Source organism: Cebus imitator, unplaced genomic scaffold (assembly GCF_001604975.1).
Source record: "Cebus imitator isolate Cc_AM_T3 unplaced genomic scaffold, Cebus_imitator-1.0 Scaffold1075, whole genome shotgun sequence".
Taxonomy (NCBI): Eukaryota; Metazoa; Chordata; class Mammalia; order Primates; family Cebidae; genus Cebus; species Cebus imitator.
Genome location: NW_016108390.1, coordinates 48,537 through 58,641, shown reverse-complemented (window position 1 = coordinate 58,641; position 10,105 = coordinate 48,537). Strand labels below are relative to the sequence as shown.

Genomic DNA, 10,105 nt, shown 5'->3' with positions numbered 1-10,105 from the left:
GAATTTTTTCCCTTAGAGATCTAAAGCAAACAGGAAGCAAGTGGAGACTTGGGAAGAGCATACAGGTTGTTATTTTCACTTTCTCAGCTAGGAACTCAGCAAAGGACCCATGATAAAAGAAGTAGAGGTCAATGAGGGAGTTTTCAAGAGCTTGATCTTAAAAATGGTGATGTCAGAGGTTTCATGTTGCCCTACTGTCCTCTTCTTACTCTCTGTCATTGTCTTTTAGTTTCCCTGTGTCGTCCTCAGATAGAGTCTGTGCATTTCCACACTTTCATCTTTGATCCAGAGCCATCATCCTGGTTAGAATGGATTGTGCAGTGAGTGTTAGCACAGCCTGTTCTGACATTGGAAACCTAGAGACTCAATCGGCTTCCTCTTCTGGGCTGTGACCTTGACCAGGCATCTCCAGGGGAATAGCTCATTTTTGGCCACCTCTACCTGTTGTGATTGCAGTGTTCCTGGATTATTTACTTTCATCTTACCCTATTGGTTTACTTTACGCATTTGTATAATAATGAAAGAATGACAGAGAAATTAAGAATGAGACATTTGTTTTCCTTCACATAGGATAAGGTTCTGGAAAAGTCCTTCCTTGTAGAAGCTTTTGAAGAAGGCTCCTGGTATGTTTCTCAGTAATTAATCATCTCCAATCTGACACATAGAAAATGTATTTGGATTGTATTTTTTAGAATATAGAGGTTTCTGGTTAGAAAGTTCAGAAAACTTAGAATGACAAGACCCTCTGGAACTGTCATATTTACCAAGTCCACATCTGTCTTTCAGATGTCTATAGTGCTTACCATATAGGTGACCTCAACAGCTTGTGGCTTCTGCAGCTTCTGTTCCAGTTAAGCAAGTGTCAGTTGCCATTCGGGACATGTCCATCTCTACTGGTTTTTGAGTGGTATTATTTTTTTTTTACAATTTCAGTTACTTAATAGATTCCAAAAATATTGAGATTCAGATTATGCAGAATTCTTTTGACATAAAAATGAGGGTGGTAAATTTTATAATCTACATCTTGGAGCATAAACCAAAAATACAATCAAAGATCGTAGAATTCTAATCTTATTACATATAACTGACACCTATTCTGGCATAAATGAACAGGCAAGAAAATGGAGAAAAGATATGGCACCATGTTTATGAAAAAGTCTCAACAATTTTAATTCTCTTCTGAGGATGCTGAAATTGTTGAAGTAAAACAATGTGACTGGTCATGTCTCAGGTGATGTTGTGTTCTGCAAAGTATCTCCAATCCTGGGCTAGATACAGTAGGTGCATCTGGATACTTAAACCTGAAAGAGGGACTCTTATTTTTTAAACATGAGACATTCCAATGAGAAAGCCATTCTCAGGTGAGTTGCAGAGCAGGGAGTAAAGGATGGAGCTGTCCTTGGTTTCCCAGAGTTGCTGAAACTTGAAGACCAAGGCCACCTCTGAGGAGCAGAGATCCACCTATGAGAACACCACATCAGCTCTGTCTTCAGGAATCTTTGGTTGTGTGGGAAGATAAGAAATACAGTTTATTCCTTTCTGCCAATGCAGTGTTTTTCAGAGAAAATGAAATTAAAAATTCAATAAACATTTTTTGCCATATTAGTGGAGAGAACCTGTATAAATCGTGACAATACAAGTGCTCACTCCATAGCTTGCAGAAGGAGTTAGTGCACAATTGAGAAAAGGAAGCACCTTGCCCCAGGAAGCAGGTCCTTAAGATCATCCCCTGAGAGCTGCCTTCTGGATGCCATGCCTCAGTGGAACCTGGAATTCTGCCTGGGATGTTATGAGTAGTGTGGAGAGCAGAGCACAGCTCCATTTCTCCTCCCTGTGAGACCTAGGATGTGGCCCCTTCCTCTGAGCTTAATTTGAACAAGGTGTTAATATAGAATTGCAGCATTAAATATACCTGGAACCTTTTAGTTAGGAGCCAGTGCTGTTCTGTATTGTTATCACTATTTCTGTCCCCACCCTTAGAAACCAGAACAGTACCTGTGTGTCCCCCTCATTTCAGGCCTCAGATGATGACTTTTCAGAGAACACACCTGCTTTGTTTCTGTCACAAACATGGTATTGGATACTAGAAAATATGTGTACTTTATTATAGATTCTGTTAATTAGGTTGCAACAGAAAAAATTAGAATTATAAATGACACTTAAAAATTTAGCTGTGGGGATTTCTAAGCATAGTGTGGATGATATTTTTTGGTTTCTCTTTGCTTAATATAATGTGACTGGAGAGAGATAAAGAGTAGCTATTCAGCAATGTGTAATAAGGTATTTTATAAGTAAAAAAACGTTCTCACATCTTCTGGAAAACTTATACACTTTTTAAAAAACGAAGGAACTTTAAGACATATTTCTGTATTCTAGATACATGACTAATATAAACTTAGATTTAACTGCAAAAAGAGATACACGGAAAATGAAAATTCTATAGCAGATCATTTTGCCAAAGAGGCAGCTTTATACTAGTTGTAATTTTACCTAAATATTCAAAATATAAACTCCAGAGACACCCGAATGAGAAATTATAACATTTCAATGTTAGATGAGTAATTGAAATAATATTATTTTGATGAATTATACTTCAATAATATAACTGTGTCCAATGGTTCACCTATTCGGGAGGCTGCTAGGGTAAATAGTTTCTGCCCCCCCTACTTGGGAGCCCTGGCACAACCCAACATTCTCTAAACATGGCACCCGCTAAAAACAGAGACAGAAGTTTGAATATTCTGATGCAATTATGAAGTTTTGAGAGATCCACAATTGCTGACTGGGGTAATTGTTGGGGTGGTTTCTATGAACCTAGTCTTTGAAGAGTGGGGCCCTTTGAAGGGGCCCTTTGTTTTGATGATCTCAGAGCTGTTTGTTATGGTGAACACATAGCAGCAAAGACAGTCAAGAAAAATGAAGAAACAGGGAACATTGTCCAAGCAGAGGGAAAACATAAAGGTCCAGAGACTGGCATGAATGAAAAAAAAAAGAAAAGCATATGGATTTCCTGTCAGGAAATTTAAAGCAAATAGAGAAGCATGTTTAATAAGTTAGTGCCATTGCTTTTGGTGTGTTAGTCATGAAGTACTTGTCCATGCCTATGTCCTGAATGGTAAACACCAAGATAAACAAATGGGATCTAGTTATACTTAAGAGCTTCTTCACAGCAAAAGAAACTATCATTAGAGTGAATTGGCAACTAACAGAATGGGAAAACATTTTTGCAATCTACCCATCTAACAAAGGGATACTATCCAGAATCTCCTCAGAGATGCCCGGACTCCAGAGTTCAGGTTCTCACATGTTGTGTGACTTTGGGTGAAAACACCCTGAAACACTGAGTGGCTGTTGTCCTTGATCACTTGATAATCATCCGAATTTTAGTTGATGAGTGTTTTGTTTTTTAACCTCACTTTGGAGGAAAAAAAAATAGACCCATAGACTCTACCAAGGGCAGAGTTACTTGTCTCTCTTTCCCTTGGTAGCTGCGAATGTAGCCTCAAATATAATAGAAATCAGTGAACACTGCAGGTCTCACAGCACTTTCTTGGTCAGCTGGTCCAACAGTGTGAGGACCACAGCAGCACAACTATTTTATGACACTAATTCTGCACCCACTGCAGACACATTTTTCCTTATGTACCGGGACCTCCAGTGCATGGCAGCCTATGATTAGGGAGAAGGAAAGAACCATCCTTGAAATTTTCATCATACTTGTGGTAAGAGAAGCTGATATTTCTGTCCACTGGTTTCCAGACCCAGGTGTTGTAGCTCCTGGCCACTGGGCACAGTGGTGCTTTCTGTTTTGGGGCATTTAAGTATCCTGGAGAATAGCTTTATCCCCAAAATAAACCTTCATTAGAGATTAAATTTCCTACTATAAACAGTGGAATACCTGATGAAGATCTCATATCAGATTATGGAGACTTAACCCTTCCATTGTTCTACTGGGGTCTTTGTTTCCGGGCACATGTGAAGGAGAAAGAACTGCTGCATCTCACACTCATGTTCCGGTGTTCAAATCTCCTGTCTTGTAACTATAGCCACATTCCCTCCTGTCAGAGCACATTACGCAGTGTCTCATTCTAGGGAATAAGATATTCAGTAACTTGGAAATTCACACGAGTAGCTTCTCTATGATTAAGGAAAACATACATACGAAGGTAAGATTTAATTCTTCTAAGTATAATTTAGTACCTATCAGGTTTGAACCTTGACTAAATTTTTCAAATTGTCTCCATAGGACTGGTGGGTATCCTTACAGGATGTAATTACTTTGTTAGACAAATGTGATATCTACCACTATCAGCTCAGGCAGTTGATGAGAGGTTCTATGTCAGTCTGCTTGGAGGTATCTACTGGGATTCACTTGGGGTGGTGGGCAAAGTATTAAGAGAAATACTAGGGGTAGTATATAAGATATCTTTTGGTAGGCTGAAAGGTTTTTATTAGCTTATGGAACTGGCTGAAGGCAGCCCGTTCTTATGTTAGACCTTTAGGTCATAGAGTGAAGATTAGGAATAATAAAAGCTTCCCCAGTTAATTCTGTTTACACCACATTCCTTTGTCCCTACTTGAATTTGTTTACTCATGTAAACTTTGTGCTGGATGACCCTCTCACAGGTCAGTCTAACGGGAATTACCCATTAATGGTGTTTCTTCTGGGCCCCAGAACTAAGACCTTTTATCATTCGTAAAATCACTCTTTTAATTATGTTGTTTATCGACAAGCATGTTGACTTAGAGCCTCAGTTATTAAATATATACTGATTAAATGTGAGGAGGACCAGTGAGCAGTGGTCTGTTAGCTGCAATCACCTTCTGAAAGCAGCAGACGACCACCCCTAGCCCACTCAAATCACTGTACTGGGTGTAAGAGTGTATTTCAGTCATCCGTCGCTGTCCGGGTCTGCAGGAGAGACCTCTGCAGGTGGTGCTCAACGTCTCAGTGTCTGTGCTCAGTCTTTATTGTACATGTTAGGGAAAGCTCTAACATAAAGAGAGAGGATTCTATCACTTGCGTAGCAGGATCAATTAAACTGCAGAAGATCATCGTACTATGAGGACTGCATGCCTTCCTATGCAGCAGAATAGATTTCCCCAGCTTTCATCTGCTGCCTTTCTTATATTAAATATTACTGCATTTACTTTTGCATACTTTTTTATTCTAAGCTATTGACTGTTTATTTCATTAACATATGCAACTGTAAATCTTAAAATTCACAATCAATTACCTGTAAAAGAAACATAAAATGGGCATGGTGAAGATGCCAAGTACAGATACCAGAAAATGAAACTAAGAAAGAAACACGTTGTGTAAGTTTAGAGTAGTCAGTGAGCACTGAAGCCATGAGGAGCTGTGTTGACTTTTATATGAAGAAAGTCAATTATATTTGACATCCAGAAGGCTGGTCACACCAATGAGAAAAATCTGTAGAGTGATCTGCACAGATCAGAAATTAGAAAGTGATAAAATCACAAACTTGCAACACCAGCAGACCTTCAGTGTATTCAGCATTCAGCTCTTTCTATTTCTTCAAAAAAAATAGATGGGTTATATCTGCATGGAAATTGGAACAAGTGCTTTTTACGCTGATTCTTCTGGGAAGTTGCTAATGATACTCTGACCCAGGATTGTGAAGAGGACGTTGACCCCTGGTGGTCACTGTCGGCAACATGGGATGCTCGACACTGGTGGGTGCCTTTGTTACTGTTTTGTCCACAAGAAATTTAGGCTGCCATGTGCTGCATGCAGGTGAGTTCTTAAACCTCAGATGCGGAAAATAACATGACCACACAGAAGATGAGAAAATTGAAGACCTCACATCATCGACCAAATTCCACGGAAGATAACTTTTCACACAGAGCGCCAGGGATGAGCTGGGAAGAGGAAGGGGCTGGGGAAGATCATCCATTGAAGGACACACCCAGCCTGCTGGGACTCCCTGTGGAAGGAGGGTTTAAATGTTTGTCCTCAGCTAATCGGGGGTATTTCAAGACTTTTTCAAGCTTTCAGAAAGACGGTTTTCATGAACAAATGCACAAACTTTACTTAGTTGTATTTTTCATAGTTTATTCTTCCTCTTTAGGCAGCACCGCAGTAGGATGTTCTCAGAATTCTACCTGATCCTTCTTGAGCTCCTGGTGCAGGTCCTGGAGGAAAAGGCTGCATGGGAAAGGAGCCCTCCTCATGTGCAGCCCTGAGGCTGTCAGGACGCCTCATCCACCATCACCCTACAGTCACTTGGTAAATATCTCTGAGCTAATCTTCCTGCAAAGTGCGGTTTTGGGCAGTATATTCACCAGGTGAGAAAACCTTTAAGCTCTGTTTGTTTCCACGTCCAAGTATCCCTTTCTGGAGCACAGGTTGGTTCTGATTGTGTGGTACTGTGTAATTAGTGGGAGGATGTTTTTGTGCGTCTTGTCATCTCCCAGAGTGCACCTGCCATGGGGGTGACACCCACAGGCAAGCAGATGGACTTGCTCAGCTGGAAGACGACAAACATTTTCATAACCTATGACCTCAGTGCTGCTCTTTCCCTGTAAGATGAAGCGTTATCATGAGTCTGGCTGATGTGCAGTCAGCAAGGTTTACCAGTGCCCACCCCTGTGAGGGCTTCTTCCAGGTGCCCACCCACTTTGTAAAGGGAAGCTTCTGTTCCTGCCTGGGTCCCATGCATGTGTTGCATTTGCTGCATGAACCACCTTATTCAGAACCATCACCCAAGAACTTCCAGTGTATCTAACCCACCTCTAGGGCATTACATATGGAGTCTCTCATTGCCAGGGTCTCCAATTCTCATTCAAGGGTGTCCATTATAGGATTCACCAGAACTTGCTGGTCTTTCAGAGACATGAACCTGCCTCTAAAAGCTTAAAAATCCTACTCCCTGGGAAGGGGCATTGTAAGAAGTAACATAAGCTCTAAATCAATATATATTTTGTGGATTTTGGAGGAAAAAGTTCAAAATGTAATAGACTCACCCACTTTCCCTCTAACTAATATCATTTCTAGAAAGCCACTGTAAAATCCTGTGGTGCTCCGAGATATTTAGACTTGTTATATTAGGAGATCAACAGAAAAAGAGCCAAGTGTCCTTGCAAATTCATCCACTGTAAGTTATTTGTGACACTGGTGTAGGATGGTCATAGTGGAGAAGGCTCTGCCTGTGTAGGGCAGGGATTCATGGGAATTCTCAAACCCTCCATGCAATTTCATTGTAATCCTAAAACTGCTCTAAAATAAATTTTATGATAAGGAGTGATAGGAACATTTGAAAGAAATTTTAGCCACTTTTTAAGAATCAGACTTAGTCTTACCACATAATCAAATAACCTTGCTGCAGATAATTGATTCATCTAATTTGAAAACACGTTCAAAGTAGCACCTTCATGGAATGTCTGCATCAACTGTATTAAGTGTGGCCTTTCCCACTCTGTGAATCTGGCTTATGTGATGACTCTTGAATGGAATATTTCTCTTAAAATTGGACTGTGCACTTGTTTCCACTGTTCTTTTCTCTCAAATAAAGAACCCATTTTGTAAACAGCCTTAAACCTGGTAACCCCTGCCATCTCCTCAGCTCAGCACAGCTGCCCCCTCCCTGGGGTTTCTGACATTCTCAGGATGTGGTTTTCACACTGTGTCTCTCACACAGTAATACACGGCGGTGTCTTCTGATCTCAGGCTGCTCAGCTCCATGTAGGCCGTGCTTGTGGATGTGTCGCCGGTCATGGTGACTCTGCCCTGGAACTTCTGCTCGTACTTTGTGTTACCATTACCAGGGTAGATCGATCCCATCCACTCGAGCCCTTGTCCAGGGGCCTGTCGCACCCAGTGCATAATATAGCTGGTGAAGGTGTATCCAGAAGCCTTGCAGGAGACCTTCACTGAGGACCCAGGCTTCTTCACCTCAGCCCGACTGCACCAGCTGCACCTGGGACTGGGCACCTGTGGAGAGAAGACAGGAGTGAATAAAATCCTCTTTGAACCAGGATCCCTTCCTCACCTTTGGGACTAGGAAGCACCTTACCTGTAGCTGCTGCCACCAAGAAGAGGATCCTCCAGGTCCAGTCCATGGTGATGAGCTCTGCCCACTGGGGCTTCTTCAGAGGAGGGATGTGGTTGTTGGGTAATGCTTTCAGGGAACTAACATATCTATATTTATCTCAGAAGACCTCAGGTCATTTGCATATTCATGAGGCACTGTATTTCACAGCTTAAAGCCTGATCTAGGATGAGAAGGAAAACACAGATGCCACCTCAGCCATACAAGAGTGGGATGCTGAGAGACCAAGCCCTAATCCTGCCTGAGGAAATGCATCCCCTGCCTTATGTCTAAGCTTTCTGTGGACAGCACTCTTCCCACTGAAGAACAAGCCCCACCCCAGGATGTGCTCCTCACTGTGAACCCGCATTTTATTGGCGTAGAGATTACCTGGATTATATCTGGGACCATCACTGTCTCTGACATTGAGCAGGGACCTTGACTTCCTCCTGGTCCTATTAGCAACAGTCAGAGCTCACTGTTAACACTGAAAAGTGGCCAATGGTTATCCACATGAGTGTCCATCAGTGCCCACTGACAGTTCTGAGATCTGCTGGGCACTCCCAAGACAGGGCCCCCAGCACCTGCCTGAGAGCCCTGAGCTCCCAGGCCCTTCAATGGAAAGACTCTGGTTAACAGATTTGCCCTGTAATGTGTGATGGGTTCTGAATTTTCCCTCCCATTGACGGTAGGAATCAGGGATTGAAATATAAACAGGAAACTGAATTTCTTGATAAGTCCATAGGTCCCCAAATAATTACCAAGTAATTTGTGTTTTGAATAAGTTTGGCTTTTATTTCAAACTCCATTAAATAGAATTATTTGGAGTATTTACATACTTTTCATTCATAGCCACAGATCATCAGCTTTACATATTGATTTCTGATCCTCTTTGTCTGTGCACCTGCCACAATCTGGAATCCACCACTGCCCAGTCACACGCACTATGTAAGAACCCTTACCTGGCTCTGAAATCTGAATATCTTATCCATTGGGATATAGTGTCTCCCAGAGTTATGTACCTATTGAGTTAATAAAACCATCCATTTCCTTCATATTCTTACTATTAAGATATTTATTATCCTATAACCCCACTTTAAAATATAGTTCTCATTGCCTTATTCAGTGATATAAGTGGTCCATATAAAATAGGATATTTAAAGGCATATTGGCAACTTGTTGAACAGTTAATTTAGAATGATTTTTTGAATAAGGAAGACTCAGGCCCTGAGAGAATATTTCTCATTACTTATTTTCCACAAATAAGTGAGAACATATAGTATGCTTTTTTTTTCTGTTCCTGCATTAGTGTGCTAAGAGTAATGAGCTCCAGTCTCATTATGTTTTTTCAAGGGACGTAATTTAATTCTTTCTTAGCTGCATAGTAGTCCACGGTTATGTGCACCACATTTTTCTCTATCTATCCTGCCAGTGATGAGCATTTAGGTAAATTCCACGTCTATGCTATTGTGAATAGTGCTGCGATGAACCTACATGTTTATATTCCTTTAGGTATGTGTCTAGTTGTAGAATTATTGAGTCAAATTAAACTTCTGTTTTACGTTATTTGAGGGACAAACACAGTGATTTCCACAGTGGTTGAACTAATTTATATTCTCACCAGAAGTGTGTAAATGTTTTCTTTCTTCCTGCGACCTTAGCAGCATGTTATTTTATTTTTTAAGATTAGCCATTCTGACTGATGTGAGATGGTACCTCACTGTGGTTTTGATATGTATTTCTCTAATGACAGTGATATTCAGCATTTTACTTCTTATTGGCCACATGTTGGTCTTTTTTTAAAGTGCCTTTTTATGTCCTTTGGCCACTTTTTTTTTCCTTGTGTGCTTAAGTTCCATCTATGTTTTAAATATTAGACCTTTGCAGGTGTATATGTTTCAGATATTTTATTTCCCATTCTATAGGTTGTCTCTTTACTCTGTTGATAGTATCTTTTGCTATGCAGAAGGTCTTCAGTTTATTTACGTTCATTTGTTAATTTTGATTTTGGTTAAATTGCTTCTACCATTTTCATCATAGTCTTTGCCAGTTCT

The 10,105-nt window shown here is 40.7% G+C and overlaps 1 pseudogene across 1 annotated transcript; it reads right to left on the bottom strand.

Annotated features, from left to right (window-relative positions):
* Nucleotides 1–7,236: 7,236 nt before the first annotated feature.
* On the bottom strand, nucleotides 7,237–8,366 carry LOC108298771 (annotated as a pseudogene). Its single transcript, XR_001822689.2, has 2 exons — nucleotides 8,037–8,366; nucleotides 7,237–7,954 (listed from the first exon to the last, which is right to left on the bottom strand). The product of XR_001822689.2 is annotated as an immunoglobulin heavy variable 1-3-like (transcript).
* Between the last annotated feature and the right edge of the window lie 1,739 nt (nucleotides 8,367–10,105).